Here is a 19,074-nt window from a genome sequence, read left to right on the forward strand (position 1 = left end):
TGTAGTTCTGTACTCCTGTACTCCTGCAGTTCTGTACTCCTGTGCTCCTTTAGTTCTGTACTCCTGTACTCCTGTTCTCCTGATAGCTCTGAACTCCTGTACTCCTGTAGTTCTACACTCCTGTACTCCTGTACTCCTGCAGTTCTGTACTCCTGTAGTTCTGTACTCATGTAGTTCTGTACTCCTGATAATTTTGTACTCCTGCACTCCTATAGTTCTGTACTCCTGTACTGCTATACTCCTGTAGTTCTGTACTCCTGTACGCCTGCAGTTCTGTACTCCTGTACTCTTGTACTCTTGTAGTTCTGTACTCCTGTACTCCTGTACTACTGATAGTTCTGTACTCCTGTAGTCCTGTAGTTCTGCACTCCTGCACTCCTGTAGTTCTGTACTCCTGTAGTTCTGTACTCCTGTACTCTTGTAGTTCTGTACTCCTGCAGTTCTCTACTCCTGTTCTCCTGTAGTTCTGTACTACTTTACTCCTGCAGTTCTGTACTCCTCTACTCTTGTAGTTCTGTACTCCTGTACTCCTGCATTTGTGTACTCCTGTAGTTCTGCACATCTGTACTCCTGTAGTTCTGTACTCCATACTTCTGCAGGTCTGAACTCCTGCACTCCTTTAGTTCTTTACTCCTTTACTCTTGTAGTTCTGTACTCCTGCAGTTTTGTACTCCTGTACTCTTGTAGTTCTGTACTCCTGTGCTCCTTTAGTTCTGTACTCCTGTACTCCTGTACTCCTGTAGTTCTGAACTCCTGTACTCCTGTAGTTCTACACTCCTGTACCCCTGCAGTTCTGTGCTCCTGTACTCCTGTAGTTCTGTACTCCTGTACTCCTTCAGTTCTGTACTTCTGTAGTTCTGTACTCCTATACACCTGTACTTCTGTACTCCTGCAGTTCTGTACTCCTATACTCCTGTACTCCTGTATTTCTATATTCCTGTACTCCTGTACTCCTTCAGTTCTGTACTCCTGTACTCCTGTAGTTCTATACTCCTATATTCCTGTACTCCTGTATTCCTGTAGTTCTGTACTCCTGTACTACTGTGTGGGAGTACTGACACATGGAAATTACCTGTGTGGTGTTCAACCATCACCCAAGTCTTGGATGGGGACACACATGAAACAAAATCCTTGGTTACACTGTGACAGCTCATCCCACTATACCCCAAGTTATAAAACAAAGTCCTATGAGTCTTACAGACCTTTCAGTTGCCCATTTAACTAATAGCTTCTCTTGGTTTTATAGGTTCGTAGGTTCATAGGTTGGTACTAGGCTATCGGCCCTAGGGCCTATACAAGCCTAGCCATAACAATTCCCTGGATATTTCTTCCCGCAATATTTACTTCCCTGGATGCCTATCTAGCAGGGTGACTGATGTAAACCCCAGGGTGAATTTCCTATCTCCCATCCAATCGTCAAAGATCCTTTTGAAGAGGGCCAAGGAGGTGCTCTGCTTGACATGTAGTGGGCAGTCTATTCCAGAGTATGGGAAGTCTTTGGGTCAGGAACCTATCCTTCCAGCATGTTTTGTTCATTGTGATGACAAGGTTTTGATCCCTGGAGCATGTGGCTCTGAGAGATTGGTATTTCTTTAAGTGGAGCATGTCCAACAGCTCAGGGTTTGACATGGCCTTGTATGTTAAGCAGAGATCACCTCTGAGTAGACGATATGCCACAGAGTATAGCTGAAGTTTTTTTAGATGGTCAGGATAGGGCATCTGCTTTAGGCCTGTGATTCTTTTAGTGAGGTATTTCTGCGGCCTTTCCAGCTGTTGCAGATGTCTTGTGAGGTACATATCACATGGGGCATTGTACTCTATAATGGGTCTAATGAGGGATGAGTACAGTGGGACAATGAACTCCTTTTTTCTGGATGAAAAGCTCTTATTGATGAGGTGTGCCACATAGAAGGATTTCCTGACTGTTGTGGCGATGTGGTTATTGAAAGTGAGACCACTGTCCACCTATGTCCCTAAGTCTCTCATCACACTTTTGATGTTTAGTGTACTGCCACCTATGTGGTAATTCACAGGTACAAGTTTTTTTCCAAAGGGTATAACTATACATTTCTTGGCATTAAGCTTGAGCTCATGGCTCTAGCACCAAGCATATGTTACTGTAAGGCCCTTTTGTAGAGTATCCACATCACTTGGGGATTCAATAATGGCTCCCATTTTGCAGTAATCTGCGAACTTTGTTAGCCAGAGTCCCTTAGTGCTGGCCTGTACTTTGTTGAAGTAGATGCCAAACAAGAGCAGTCCCAGGACTGAACCCTGAGGTACTCCACTTGTCACTTGTCTGGAGCTGGATTTGGAGTCGGCTACTTTTACAGTCTGGGTTCTGTCAGTAAGCCAGCTGGTAACCCATTGAGTGACATAGGGATTTATGCCCAGCTTAATAAGTTTATCTATGATTCCAGAGAGGGGGATGGTGTTGAAGGCCTTGGCGAGGTCCAGATAGGCCTTGTGGACCGCCTTACCCTAGTCCACAGCTCTGGAGACTGATTCAAAGCAGTCAATCAGGTTCAGAAGACAAGATCATCCCTTCATGAACCTAAACTGGGTGGGTTCCAGTGTTTGAAGGTTGCCAGTGTCTTTGTTTATAAATTCCATGATAATGAGTTCCATAACCTTGCAGATCAGGCTCATCAGACTGATGGGATGGTAGTTCCCGGGATCCAAGGTGGATCCCCCCTTATGGAGTGGGATAACTGTAGCTTTGTGCCACTCAGTGGGCATGAAGCCTGAGGTGAGGCTATGATTAAACATGACACTTAGGTGCAGTGCCAGTTCATTTTGTAGTTCATGTAATACACAGGTTGTCATCTGGTCCCATGGATGCTGTATTCTTAGCTTTGGAGAATGCGGTTTCTACCTGTGTGGCCATGATTACCGGAATTTGGCAATGTTTTGTTATTGAGATGGGCCCTTTAGTGGGTGATAGGGGAGGTGAAGTTGGCACTAAATCGATCTGCTAGGATGTTGGCAATATCCTTGGGATCAGTATATTTAATGCCATTCTGTTGTAGCACAGAGCAGATCTGAGCATTGCCATTTAGATTATTGACATAACTAGAATGCCTTGTGGTTGTCTTTGGAATCTTTGGCAATTTTATTTTCATAACTAGCTTTGGAGGATTTTATGAGGGATCTCAGCTTCTTACTGAGGCTGGTAAGGGAGTTTTTTGCATCCTGGGATTATCCTCTTTTCTGCAACAGTTTCTTCCTTCTGTTGTATAGTTTGTTTATGGCAGGGAACCACCAGATTGGCTTTCTTCTTTTGGAGGAGAGCATCTTGGTTCTATTTGGGATGGCACAATTCATGCACAAGTGGATTTGCTCATACAGTGCCTTAGTGTGGGATTCAGCAGTCGAACTTTCAGCTCCCGTCTGCATGGGTGTCATGAAGTGTGTCACTTCTGACTTGAATATCATAAAGTTGGCTTTGGAGTAGTTTTTTACGAAGGTTTCCTTATGGGGGTGGTGGGGGTGGGATGTGGATGTCAAGGGTGATTAGCTTATGGTCAGACCTGACCAATGAGGGGGTGACCATGTTGATTATGACCAGGTCTAGGATATTGGAGCCTCTGGTAGGAAAATGGATTAGTTGATCCAGGGCATTGGAATTTATGAATTCCAAGAACCATTGGGAAAAGATGTTGGTACCCGAGTAGTTTTTCCAGTTAATGGCAGGGTAGTTGAAATCACCCAGTATTAGAGTGTTTGGTTGTATCTTAATATTTTCCAGTATGTTTAGAAAGGTGTAGTGAGAATCTTGGGACATGGTGGGGGATCTGTAGCAAGCTACAATTTGGATTGCAGTCTTACCTAGTGTTAGTTGCACCTGGAGAATTTCAGATGCATTGTGTTGGGCAACTAGCCTGGAGGTGTGAATATCCTTGGTGAATATGGACACTCCTCCACCTTTAGTGTTTCGGTCTTGGTTTGGTGGCTGAAAAGTGTGGTAAGCATTGTAGCCTGGTATTGCAGGGGTGCTCTCTGGAGCCTTGAACCAGGTCTCAGTTACTGCACAGATATCAATGTTCTCCATTTTTAGGAGTGCCTCGAGAGAGAGCATTTTGATGTTTATACTTTTAGCATTGAGTAGCATTACCTTCAGATTTTGCATGCTTGTATCTGTTACAGTGGTGGTTTTGTCCTTTGAACCTTGTCTAAAAAAGGCACTATAGGGGTGGCAAGAGCTTTAGCCAGTAACCTGAATCCCAGGAGCAACAGGTACAGAGCATCTCTGGCAAAGCATCATGGTTTGTCGATCATGTCATCCCAGGCAGACAGATACTGGATCCCCTTTGAATGACACCAGAAGCTTAGCCAATTGTTGAAGCCAATCATTTTGTCCTTATACTGTGGTATCATTCTGGGCAAAGGCAGGATGCTACTCAGGTCTAGGGTAATACCTGCCTAGACCACATGATCTGAGAGCTCTTCCATGTCTCTTTTCATGTATTCCAGGGAGGTACATCTCAAGTCATTCACTCCAACATGGACAATGACAGAGTCGTATTTGTACTTGTTGTGGAGTAACTTGAGTGCATGCGTTATGTGGCGGATCCTGGCACCCGACAGGCAGCTGACTGTAATTTTCTCCTTGTGAGTGGGACATCAGTGTGCCTGACTATAGAGTCACCTGTGAGTAAAGTGTTGGGTACATTGTCTTGCCTTAGGAGCTTTTGTTGGGTGGCATACTGGTGTTGAGAGCTATGTGTCACTTTGGTTTTGACTGGTGTTTGTTTGCGTTTCAGCTTCAGAGATGCTTGTTGCTTGAGCAGGTTAATGTTAAGGGCCTCTGCATATGTGGGTTTAGTGTTGCTATGTGTGGGTGTTGATGGTGTGAGTTTTGAAGGGCTATGAGTTGCTTGAGGTGTAGTGGAGGTGTTAATCTTCTCCTCTTGACTGTCTAGCACAATCTTGGGTGGAGAGAGCTTTGCTTCCATTTTGGCTGTGTAAGTGCATCTCTCGCAGGTTGTAGTGTTGGGTGGTAGGAGGAGAGGCTTGTCTGTGTACATGAGGCAGTAGCTACATTGCCCCAGTATGCCCAGATTTTACCAGAGATTTCCAATGAGGATGGGAACCCAAGCACCCTGGTGGAAATCAGAGCCATCCTGAAGACTGTAAGCCCTTCCTTCTCGAGCCAACTGACAATTCGCTAGTGCAATTATGAGCCCTGTTCTTGTATCTCTGAACCTACTGAATCTCTCATTAGTATTATTTTCTTAAAGACTAAAATGTAAATACAAAAGTGCATCAAACCAAGTCAAAAGAACAAAAACAAAATTTAAACAATTTATTTCTGGGAAATACGAAAAAAATGTGGATAAGCTTTTAAACTGAGACTTTCTTTGTTAGATAAAGCAGTGTTACTTTATTTATTTTATTTATTTATTTATTTATTTTTAAACCGATATTTATTTATTTATTTATTTTTAAACCGATCATTGCCTAACTAGAGAAATGAGTAAAAGCTAAAAATGTGTTGAGCGGTTAAGGAATAAAGCTACATGTGACCTACCTTGCCTATTAATGTTCCCTTCGTCTTTTATTAATTGTGTCTTCTTAGCTTCTTTTTCAAGGTTTTCTCCAGTGCAAAACTAGTGAGGACCTCAAAGAAGAAATTAAGAAAGGACAATTAATAAGATACCAAAAGAACAGAACACCAAGGCAACACTAATAGTTGAGGCTCATAGGTTCATAGGTTCATAGGTAGGTACTAGGCTATCTGCCCGAGGGCATTTATAAGCCTAGCCAGAGTGTGTCGGCTTTCGCCACCCCATTGATTAATTAACTTGGCCTCGGTCAAGCAGAGCCAATGAAGTGATCCCAGGGGTGTATTTTCTGTTACCCATCCACTTGTCAAGGTTTCTGTTGAAGAGTGTTAGTGAGGGGCTCTGCCTGATGTAATTTGGAATTTTGTTCCAAAGCATGGGGAGTCTCTGTGACAGGAATCTATCCTTCCAGCATGTTCTATTTAATGTTGTAGTGAAGTTTAGCTCACTAGAGTGCGTGGCTCACAGTGACTTGGATTTCTTTAGGCGGATCATGTCCATCAATTCTGAGTTGGACATGGCTTTTTAAGTCAGGCAGAGATCACCTCTGAGTAAGCAATATGTCACTGAGTACAGCCGGAGTTTTTTCAGTCGGGCTGCATAGGACATATGTTTGAGGCCCGTAATCATCTTGGTGAGGTACTTTTGTGGTTTTTCCAGCTGTTGGAAGTGTCTTGTGAGGTACATCCCAAATGGGGCACTGTACTCTATTATGAGTCTAATGAGTGACGAGTAGAGGGGCACTATAACCTCTTTATTTCTACATGCAAACCCTTTAGTAATTAGATGGGCCACATAGAAGGATTTCCTAACTACTTTGGCAATATGATTGTCAAAGGAGAGAGTACTAGCTACCTGGGTCCCCGATCTCTTATTACCTCTTTTGTATTAAGGGGGCTGCCACCTATATGTTAATTCATAGGTGTTTTGTTTTTCCCAAATGGGATGACTATGCATTTTTTGTCATTTAGCTTGAGGCCATGACTTTCACACCAGGTGTCCATCTCAGTAAGGCCCTTTTCCATGTCAGCCAGAGAGTCAATTATAGCTCCCAGTTTGCAGTCATCGGCGAACTTGGTTAGCCATAGTCCTCCTGTGTTTGCCTGTACTTCTGAGAAGTATATGCCGAACAGTAGGGGTCCCAGGACTGAGCCTTGTGGGACACCACTTGTGACTGGTTTAGAGTCGGACCTGGAGCCCACTATTCTTACCGTGTGAGTTCTGTCTGTAAGCCAGTTGGCAACCCATCTCATGGCGTAGCGGTTTATGTTCAGGCTGGTGAGTTTTTCTGTAATACCCAAGTGGGGAATGGTGTTGAAAACCTTGGCAAGGTCAAGGTAGGCTGCGTGAACCACCTTTCCCTTGTCTATGGCCTTGATGACTGTCTCGAAGAAGTCATCCAGGTTTAGTAGGCATGATCTGCCTTAACAAAGCCAAACTGGGTCAGGTCAAGTGTTTGGAGGTTCCCAATGTCTTTGTTAATGAGTTCCATGATGATGCACTCCATAGCCTTGCAGACCAGGCTAGTCAGGCTTATGGGGCGATAGTTACCAGGGTCAGTTGTGGCCCCTCCTTTGTGGAGAGGAATAACCATTGCCATGCAACAACACCTTTCCAATCATCTCTGAACAAAAGTGTCTGGGTATGAAAGTAGACCCCACATGGTATTTCTCAAAGCATCCTGATAGTTTCCATACCAATCTGCTCTCATACCTAAAGCTTTGGTGTAAAATCTCACACCTGCTTTTACCTTCTGCCCAACAGCCATTAGCTAGAAATGCTCTTATCTGACAAAATTAAATATAGTCCTTCACTCAGCATTAAATACACACAAAGTAGATGGTTTTAAATGCAATCATCAAATTTGTCCTGAAAGCCAGTAACCTGACCTGTCATTTCAGTTTACTTGCAACCTGTAAATGGCACCTGATTATTATCACAGCATTCTTGTTCTTTGTCTAAAAGATATAGCAAATAATAAAACTTGGTGGGTGACCCCACTTTAAAAATGTAAACTTAAATTCAAGCAACAAAACTATTGCTTCAGACTGGATATTGAAGAAATCCTATTTCTTATAGGACCTAAGTGGAAATCTGCAATTGGTGAAATAGCCTTCTTGGACAAACAGTTTTGAATCACTTGCGTGCAGAAACAAGGAAATAACACTCACTCAAACAATGTAATCTGAGTCTAAAAGAACACCTGGTGTTGTAATGTAACCCAAAGTAGTTCCTCTTACATGTTTTATGTATTTGATAATGATGTTATGCTACTTCCTGGTGACGAGACAAACCTTGTTTTGAAGTCCTTTTACTTTCAACCTACAAATGACACCTGATGTTATGACAAATAAAATGTTTCTTTCACATCATCCTAACTGTCCATCATACCTGAAGTCTTATGTGTCTTTATTGTAAACTTGTCCCTTGAGCCCGGGTCATGGCTGAAAAGGGCTTGATGACCAGCCCTTCTACCCAGCTATCAAAATGAATAAATAAATAAATACGTCAGGTTTAGGGTCGAACTCTAATTATCGGTTCAAGGTGCTCCCTTTTGAACATTCCATTCCTCCTCCCCCTCCAAAAATACTTTCAGAGTACATAGTTCTAGATTCTGCTGTGTGGAGAGCAAAAGAAATCATAGTTTGTTTGTCGTGTATGACTGGGTAGAGTCTGAAGGTGTTCTGATGCATAGCTGAATGCAATATTTGTTTTCAGATTTAGGAGTTATTATGAAACAGACTCTGTCACACATGCATAAGCTCACACATAGACACACACACAAACAAAACATTTCATTTGGCACCAGCCCAGAGAACGCAGTTTGCCACACTACGTAATTCAGTATATGAGATTCCGTCTTTCTTTCTTACTGTTTTGTGGATTGGATTATTCCAACTAGGCCTGTGGCATGTTTTCAGGGGAATACCCCAGGTGGTATTCCTCTTGACTAGGTTAAATTTGACAAGGGCATCAGAGAAATTTCCCTACTATTTTCCATTTGCCTTGACTGCCTCGAAGAAGGAAATTGTGGGGTTAAATATCAAACCAAATTCCTTCTAGATAGGGGATTTTAATTACCCCCAAACATTAATTGGCACACTTATACCTTTAAATAATACCAATGTGCTGAAGCAGGTTGTTAAAATATCCACTAGAGACTATAATATCTTTACCCTGGTCATTTCTAACCTAGTCCATATCTGTACTCTACCCTGCATCTGCTAACCTTTAGTTAAATCTGACCACAGGTCAGCCATCTTTTCTGTCAGGCCTAGTAGTAACATCCTACCATCAAATGAGACTATCTTTAGGGAATTCTGCAGGGAAAATGTACTTCAGCTTGTACAGGACCTTTACAAATTTTCCACCAATCTCCTGCAAATGGACACAACAGACAGGACTGCTGCATTCACCCCTTACTGGTACCAACACCTAAACAGCTGCATAGAAAGACCAGTACCTGTCCACCCTAAATATAACAATACATTCCGGAATGAATCTCGTTGGTGGAACTCCTGTCTTAATAAACTGTACAATAACAGGAGGAATATGATGAAACATTGTACGAAATCCCCCCCTCCTTATCTCAGGACCACATTAAAACTTGCCAGCAAATAACTTATTATTAGGAAATGTAGAGTACAAGTCAAAGGTCGCTACTGATACCAAAGAAAACTTCAAGTCTTTTTTCCAGTTATGTCAGGAAATTACAAAATAATGTCCCTCAATGTCCTGAGCTCATTTATAATGATATCACATAGTCTGTTTCCCAGGATACACCCAGTATCCTAGAAGACAATCTGAGTGCTAACTTTACCTTGCCTATTTACACTGTTGTCAAAGACTAAAAGTAATACTTCCATGGAACCAGACAAGACATTGGGCTGCATTTTCATTAATGCCAAATAGGTACTACCAGAGTCACTAATTAAACTTTTTAACCACAGCCTACCCATTGGGTTTGTGCCTGACATCTGGAGAACAGCTGCTGTGACTTCCCTGCACAAGGGCTGCCTCTCTGATGAGCCAGCAAATTCTAGATCCATCAGTCTCACCAGCCTTATATACAAAGTCATGAAACATATCATAGCAAAATTCATTTATGGCAACATAACTGATCTAGATCACATTCAGTTTGGTTTTGTGAAGGGCAGGTCTTGTCTCCTGAACCTAATAACCTACTTTGAAAAAGTTACCAAGGGTGTGGACAGTGATCATCCCATGCACACTACTTATCTCAGTTTGGACAAACCTTTTGACAATATCTTCCACTCAAGAATTGTTAAAATATTCAGAAAAACTTAATGTAAACAACTATGTTTTCCACCGGATTGCAAATTGGATACCTGACAAATCTCAGGTTGTAAAAGTTGCTGGTACCCTCTCAGAAAATAAAACTGTGACTAGTGGGGTACCACAGGGATCAGTGCTAGGATCTGTCCTGTAACTAGTGGGGTACCACAGGGATCAGTGCTGGGACCTATCATGTAAGTAATGCGGTACCACAGAGATCAGTGTGGGACCTATCCTGTAATTAGTGGGGTACCACAGGGATCAGTGCTGGGACCTGCCTACTTTGGCAATTATTTTGCAGACTTGAACTGTGATTGACCAAGTTTACCGATGACTGCAAAATAGAAACTGTTATCTGTTCAACTGTTGTTATTAAACAGCTCCGGCAAGGTTGGAATATGAACATACTTTTTGTATACTAAAAATGGTCTCAAGTTAAACAAAAAAAAAGTGAAGTGTAGTCACAATCCTTAAAAAAGTTGATCCCATCTCATATGCTTGAAACAGTACTCCCTTGTAGACAAACATGGTCATAAGAAGCCTGGGTGCCTAAATGGAAATTCTTATATCTGGCGAATGAATTTCCAAGGGAATGTCTTTACGATACAAGGAAGTTGTCCTGACACTTTACTCTTCCTTTGTCAGACATTCCACTGAATGAGATAACTCCTTTGGTATGTATAAATTAAAGAAAGGCCTCAGTGATACCTTACCAAAAAAACAAAGCAGTCCTTTCACTGAATGTGATAACTCCTTTGGTATGTATAAATTAAAGAAAGGCCTCAGTGATACCTTACCAAAAAAACAAAGCAGACCTTTCACTGAATGTGATAACTCCTTTGGTATGTATAAATTAAAGAAAGGCCTCAGTGATACCTTACCAAGAAAACCAAAGCAGACCTTTCACTGAATGTGATAACTCCTTTGGTATGTATAAATTAAAGAAATGCTTCGGTGATACCTTACCAAGGAAACCAAAGCAGACCTTTCACTGAATGTGATAACTCCTTTGGTATGTATAAATTAAAGAAAGGCCACGGTGATACCTTACAAGAAAACCAAAGCAGACCTTTCACTGAATGTGATAACTGCTTTGGTATGTATAAATTAAAGGAAGGCCACAGTGATACCTTACCAAGAAAACCAAAGCAGACATTTCACTGAATGTGATAACTCCTTTGGTATGTATAAATTAAAGAAAGGTCTCAGTGATACCTTACCAAGAAAACCAAAGCAGACGTTTCACTGAATGTGATAACTCCTTTGGTATGTATAAATCAAAGAAAGGCCTTGGTGATACCTTACCAAGAAAACCAAAGCAGACGTTCCAATGAATGTGACAACTACTTTGGTATGTATAAATTAAAGAAAGGCCTCAGTGATACCTTACCAAGAATACCAAAGCAGACGTTCCACTGAATGAGATAACTCCTTTGGTATGTATAAATTAAAGAAAAAGGCCTCAGTGATACCTTACCAAAAAAACAAAGCAGACCTTTCACTGAATGTGATAACTCCTTTGGTATGTATAAATTAAAGAAAGGCCTCGGTGATACCTTACCAAGAAAACCAAAGCAGATGTTTCACTGAATGTGACAACTCCTTTGGTATGTACAAATTAAAGAAAGGCCTCAGTGATACCTTACCAAAAAAACAAAGCAGACGTTCCACTGAATGTGATAACTCCTTTGGTATGTATAAATTAAAGAAAGGCCTCAGTGATACCTTACCAAGAAAACCAAAGCAGATGTTTCACTGAATGTGACAACTCCTTTGGTATGTATAAATTAAAGAAAGGCCTCGGTGATACCTTACCAAGAAAACCAAAGCAGATGTTTCACTGAATGTGACAACTCCTTTGGTATGTATAAATCAAAGAAAGGCCTCAGTGATACCTTACCAAGAAAACCAAAGCAGACACTTCACTGAATGTGACAACTCCTTTGGCATGTGTAAATTAAAGAAAGGCCTCAGTGATACCTTACCAAGAAAACCAAAGCAGACGTTCCACGGAATGTGATAACTCCTTTGGTATGTATAAATCAAAGAAAGGCCTCGGTGATACCTTACCAAGAAAACCAAAGCAGACGTTTCACTGAATGCGATAACTCCTTTGGTATGCATAAATTAAAGAAATGCCTCAGTGATACCTTACCAAGAAAACAGATGTTTCACTGAATGTGATAACTCCTTTGGTATGTATAAATTAAAGAAAGGCCTCAGTGATACCTTACCAAGAAAACCAAAGCAGATGTTTCACTGAATGTGACAACTCCTTTGGTATGTATAAATTAAAGAAAGGCCTCGGTGATACCTTACCAAGAAAACCAAAGCAGATGTTTCACTGAATGTGACAACTCCTTTGGTATGTATAAATTAAAGAAAGGCCTCAGTGATACCTTACTAAGAAAACCAAAGCAGACACTTCACTGAATGTGACAACTCCTTTGGCATGTGTAAATTAAAGAAAGGCCTCAGTGATACCTTACCAAGAAAACCAAAGCAGACGTTCCACGGAATGTGATAACTCCTTTGGTATGTATAAATCAAAGAAAGGCCTCGGTGATACCTTACCAAGAAAACCAAAGCAGACGTTTCACTGAATGTGATAACTCCTTTGGTATGTATAAATTAAAGAAATGCCTCAGTGATACCTTACCAAGAAAACCAAAGCAGATGTTTCACTGAATGTGATAACTCCTTTGGTATGTATAAATTAAAGAAAGGCCTTGGTGATACCTTACCAATAAAACGAAAGCAGACGTTTCAATGAATGTGATAACTCCTTTGGTACGTATAAATTAAAGAAAGGCCTCAGTGATACCTTACCAAGAAAACCAAAGCAGACATTTCACTGAATGTGATAACTCCTTTGCTATGTATAAATTAAAGAAAGGCCTCGGTGATACCTTACCAAGAAAACCAAAGCAGACGTTTCACTGAATGTGATAACTCCTTTGGTATGTATAAATTAAAGAAAGGATTCAGTGATACCTTACCAAGAAAACCAAAGCAGACCTTCAACTGAATTGATAACTCCTTCGGTATGTATAAACTAAAGAAAGGCCTCGGTGATACCTTACAAGAAAACCAAAGCAGACCTTTCACTGAATGTGATAACTCCTTTGGTATGTATAAATTAAAGAAATGCTTCGGTGATACCTTACCAAGGAAACCAAAGCAGACCTTTCACTGAATGTGATAACTCCTTTGGTATGTATAAATTAAAGAAGGCCTCGGTGATACCTTACCAAGAAAACCAAAGCAGACCTTTCACTGAATGTGATAACTGCTTTGGTATGTATAAATTAAAGGAAGGCCTCAGTGATACCTTACCAAGAAAACCAAAGCAGACATTTCACTGAATGTGATAACTCCTTTGGTATGTATAAATTAAAGAAAGGTCTCAGTGATACCTTACCAAGAAAACCAAAGCAGACGTTTCACTGAATGTGATAACTCCTTTGGTATGTATAAATCAAAGAAAGGCCTTGGTGATACCTTACCAAGAAAACCAAAGCAGACGTTCCAATGAATGTGACAACTACTTTGGTATGTATAAATTAAAGAAAGGCCTCAGTGATACCTTACCAAGAATACCAAATCAGACGTTCCACTGAATGAGATAACTCCTTTGGTATGTATAAATTAAAGAAAGGCCTCAGTGATACCTTACCAAGAAAACAAAGCAGATCTTTCACTGAATGTGATAACTCCTATGGTATGTATAAATTAAAGAAAGGCCTCAGTGATACCTTACCAAAAAAACAAAGCAGACCTTTCACTGAATGTGATAACTCCTTTGGTATGTATAAATTAAAGAAAGGCCTCAGTGATACCTTACCAAGAAAACCAAAGCAGATGTTTCACTGAATGTGACAACTCCTTTGGTATGTATAAATTAAAGAAAGGCCTCGGTGATACCTTACCAAGAAAACCAAAGCAGATGTTTCACTGAATGTGACAACTCCTTTGGTATGTATAAATTAAAGAAATGCCTCAGTGATACCTTACCAAGAAAACAGATGTTTCACTGAATGTGATAACTCCTTTGGTATGTATAAATTAAAGAAAGGCCTTGGTGATACCTTACCAATAAAACGAAAGCAGACGTTTCAATGAATGTGATAACTCCTTTGGTACGTATAAATTAAAGAAAGGCCTCAGTGATACCTTACCAAGAAAACCAAAGCAGACGTTTCACTAAATGTGATAACTCCTTTGGTATGTATAAATTAAAGAAAGGCTTCGGTGATACCTTACCAAGAAAACCAAAGCAGACGTTTCACTGAATGTGATAACTCCTTTGGTATGTATAAATTAAAGAAAGGATTCAGTGATACCTTACCAAGAAAACCAAAGCAGACCTTCAACTGAATTGATAACTCCTTCAGTATGTATAAACTAAAGAAAGGCCTCGGTGATACCTTACAAGAAAACCAAAGCAGACCTTTCACTCAATGTGATAACTCCTTTGGTATGTATAAATTTAAGAAAGGCCTCGGTGATACCTTACCAAGAAAACCAAAGCAGACCTTTCACTGAATGTGATAACTCCTTTGGTATGTATAAATTAAAGAAAGGCCTCGGTGATACCTTACCAAGAAAACCAAAGCAGACCTTTCACTGAATGTGATAACTGCTTTGGTATGTATAAATTAAAGAAGGCCTCAGTGATACCTTACCAAGAAAACCAAAGCAGACCTTTCACTGAATGTGATAACTCCTTTGGTATGTATAAATTAAAGAAAGGCCTCAGTGATACCTTACCAAGAAAACCAAAGCAGATGTTTCACTGAATGTGATAACTCCTTTGGTATGTATAAATTAAAGAAATGTCTCAGTGATACCTTACCAAGAAAACCAAAGCAGACGTTTCACTGAATGTGATAACTCCTTTGGTATGTATAAATCAAAGAAAGGCCTTGGTGATACCTTACCAAGAAAACCAAAGCAGACGTTCCAATGAATGTGACAACTACTTTGGTATGTATAAATTAAAGAAAGGCCTCAGTGATACCTTACCAAGAATACCAAAGCAGACGTTCCACTGAATGAGATAACTCCTTTGGTATGTATAAATTAAAGAAAAAGGCCTCAGTGATACCTTACTAAGAAAACCAAAGCAACCGTTCCACTAAATGTGATAACTCCTTTGGTATGTATAAATTAAAGAAAGGCCTCTGTGATACCTTACCAAGAAAACCAAAGCAGACGTTTTACTGAATGTGATAACTCCTTTGGTATGTATAAATTAAAGAAAGGCCTCGGTGATACCTTACCATGAAAACCAAAGCAGACCTTTCACTGAATATAACTCCTTTGGTATATATAAATTAAAGAAAGGCCTTGGTGATACCTTACCAAAAAACCAAAGCAGACTTTTCACTGAATGTGATAACTCCTTTGGCATGTATAAATTAAAGAAAGGCCTCGGTGATACCTTACCAAGAAAACCAAAGCAGATGTTTCACTGAATTTGACAACTCCTTTGGTGTGTATAAATTAAAGAAAGGCCTCAGTGATACCTTAACAAGAAAACCAAAGCAGACGTTCCACTGAATGTGACAACTCCTTTGATATGTATAAATTAAAGAAAGGCCTCAGTGATACCTTACCAAGAAAACCAAAGCAGACATTTCACTGAATGTGATAACTCTTTGGTATGTATAAATTTAAGAAAGGCATCGGTGATACCTTACAAAGAAAACCAAAGCAGATGTTTCACTGAATATAACAACTCCTTTGGTATGTATAAATTAAAGAAAGGCCTCGGTGATACCTTACCAAGAAAACCAAAGCAGACGTTTCACTGAATGTGGTAACTCCTTTGGTATGTATAAATTAAAGAAAGGCCACGGTGATACCTTACAAGAAAACCAAAGCAGACATTTCACTGAATGTGATAACTCCTTTGGTATGTATAAATTAAAGAAAGGCCTCAGTGATACCTTACCAAGAAAACCAAAGCAGACCTTTCACTGAATGTGATAACTGCTTTGGTATGTATAAATTAAAGGAAGGCCTCAGTGATACCTTACCAAGAAAACCAAAGCAGACGTTCCACTGAATGTGACAACTCCTTTGGTATGTATAAATTAAAGAAAGGTCTCAGTGATACCTTACCAAGAAAACCAAAGCAGATGTTTCACTGAATGTGATAACTCCTTTGGTATGTATAAATTAAAGAAAGGCCACGGTGATACCTTACAAGAAAACCAAAGCAGACATTTCACTGAATGTGATAACTCCTTTCGTATGTATAAATTAAAGAAAGGCCTCAGTGATACCTTACCAAGAAAACCAAAGCAGACCTTTCACTGAATGTGATAACTCCTTTGGTATGTATAAATTAAAGAAAGGCCTCAGTGATACCTTACCAAGAAAACCAAAGCAGACATTTCACTGAATGAGATAACTCCTTTGGTATGTATAAATTAAAGAAAGGCCTCAGTGATACCTTACTAAGAAAACCAAAGCAACCGTTCCACTAAATGTGATAACTCCTTTGGTATGTATAAATTAAAGAAAGGCCTCTGTGATACCTTACCAAGAAAACCAAAGCAGACGTTTTACTGAATGTGATAACTCCTTTGGTATGTATAAATTAAAGAAAGGCCTCGGAGATACCTTACCATGAAAACCAAAGCAGACCTTTCACTGAATATAACTCCTTTGGTATATATAAATTAAAGAAAGGCCTCAGTGATACCTTACCAAAAAACCAAAGCAGACCTCTTAATGAATGTGATAACTCCTTTGGCATGTATAAATTAAAGAAAGGCCTCGGTGATACCTTACCAAGAAAACCAAAGCAGATGTTTCACTGAATGTGACAACTCCTTTGGTGTGTATAAATTAAAGAAAGGCCTCAGTGATACCTTAACAAGAAAACCAAAGCAGACGTTCCACTGAATGTGACAACTCCTTTGATATGTATAAATTAAAGAAAGGCCTCGGTGATACCTTACCAAGAAAACCAAAGCAGACATTTCACTGAATGTAACAACTCCTTTGGTATGTATAAATTAAAGAAAGGCCTCAGTGATACCTTACCAAGAAAACCAAAGCAGACATTTCACTGAATGTGATAACTCCTTTGGTATGTATAAATTAAAGAAGGCCTCAGTGATACCTTACCAAGAAAACCAAAGCAGACCTATCACTGAATTGATAACTCCTTTGGAATGTATAAATTAAAGAAAGGCCGTGGTGATACCTTACAAGAAAACCAAAGCAGACCTTTCACTGAATGTGAAAACTCCTTTGGTATGTATAAATTAAAGAAATGCTTCGGTGATACCTTACCAAGAAAACCAAAGCAGACCTTTCACTGAATGTGATAACTCCTTTGGTATGTATAAATTAAAGAAGGCCTCAGTGATACCTTATCAAGAAAACCAAAGCAGACCTTTCACTGAATGTGATAACTCCTTTGGTATGTATAAATTAAAGAAAGGCCTCAGTGATACCTTACCAAGAAAACCAAAGCAGACATTTCACTGAATGTGAAAACTCCCTTGGTATGTGTAAATCAAAGAAAGGCCTTGGTGATACCTTACCAAGAAAACCAAAGCAGACGTTCCACTGAATGTGACAACCTCTTTGGTATGTATAAATTAAAGAAAGGCCTCAGTGATACCTTACCAAGAAAACCAAAGCAGATTTTCCACTGAATGTGATAACTCCTTAGATATGTATAAATTGAAGAAAGGCCTCGGTGAAACCTTACCATGAAAATCAAGGCAGACCTTTCACTGAATATGATAACTCCTTTGGTATGTGTAAATTAAAGAAAGGCCTCAGTGATACCTTACTAAGAAAACAAAAGCAGACGTTCCACTGAATGTGATAACTCCTTTGGCATGTATAAATTAAAGAAAGGCCTCGGTGATACCTTACCAAGAAAACCAAAGCAGACATTTTACTGAATGTCATAACTCCTTTGGTATGTATAAATTAAAGAAGGGCCTCGGTGAAACCTTACCATGAAAATCAAGGCAGACCTTTCACTGAATATGATAACTCCTTTGGTATGTATAAATTAAAGAAAGGCCTTGGTGATACCTTACCAAGAAAACCAAAGCAGACCTTCAACTGAATTGATAACTCCTTCGGTATGTATAAACTAAAGAAAGGCCTCGGTGATACCTTACCAAGAAAACCAAAGCAGACCTTTCACTGAATGTGATAACTCCTTTGGTATGTATAAATTAAAGAAATGCTTCGGTGATAAATTACCAAGGAAACCAAAGCAGACCTTTCACTGAATGTGATAACTCCTTTGGTATGTATAAATTAAAGAAAGGCCTCGGTGATACCTTACCAAGAAAACCAAAGCAGACCTTTCACTGAATGTGATAACTGCTTTGGTATGTATAAATAAAAGGAAGGCCTCAGTGATACCTTACCAAAAAAACCAAAGCAGACATTTCACTGAATGTGATAACTCCTTTGGTATGTATAAATTAAAGAAAGGTCTCAGTGATACCTTACCAAGAAAACCAAAGCAGATGTTTCACTGAATGTCATAACTCCTTTGGTATGTATAAATCAAAGAAAGGCCTTGGTGATACCTTACCAAGAAAACCAAAGCAGACGTTCCAATGAATGTGACAACTACTTTGTTATGTATAAATTAAAGAAAGGCCTCAGTGATACCTTACCAAGAATACCAAAGCAGACGTTCCACTGAATGAGATAACTCCTTTGGTATGTATAAATTAAAGAAAGGCCTCAGTGATACCTTACTAAGAAAACCAAAGCAACCGTTCCACTAAATGTGATAACTCCTTTGGTATGTATAAATTAAAGAAAGGCCTCTGTGATACCTTACCAAGAAAACCAAAGCAGACGTTTTACTGAATGTGATAACTCCTTTGGTATGTATAAATTAAAGAAAGGCCTCGGTGATACCTTACCATGAAAACCAAAGCAGACCTTTCACTGAATATAACTCCTTTGGTATATATAAATTAAAGAAAGGCCTCGGTGATACCTTACCAAAAAACCAAAGCAGACCTTTCACTGAATGTGATAACTCCTTTGGCATCTATAAATTAAAGAAAGGCCTCGGTGATACCTTACCAAAAAAACCAAAGCAGATGTTTCACTGAATGTGACAACTCCTTTGGTGTGTATAAATTAAAGAAAGGCCTCAGTGATACCGTAACAAGAAAACCAAAGCAGTCGTTCCACTGAATGTGACAACTCC

Source organism: Protopterus annectens, chromosome 9.part0 (genome assembly GCF_019279795.1).
Source record: "Protopterus annectens isolate FY-2018-M chromosome 9.part0, PAN1.0, whole genome shotgun sequence".
Taxonomy (NCBI): Eukaryota; Metazoa; Chordata; order Ceratodontiformes; family Protopteridae; genus Protopterus; species Protopterus annectens.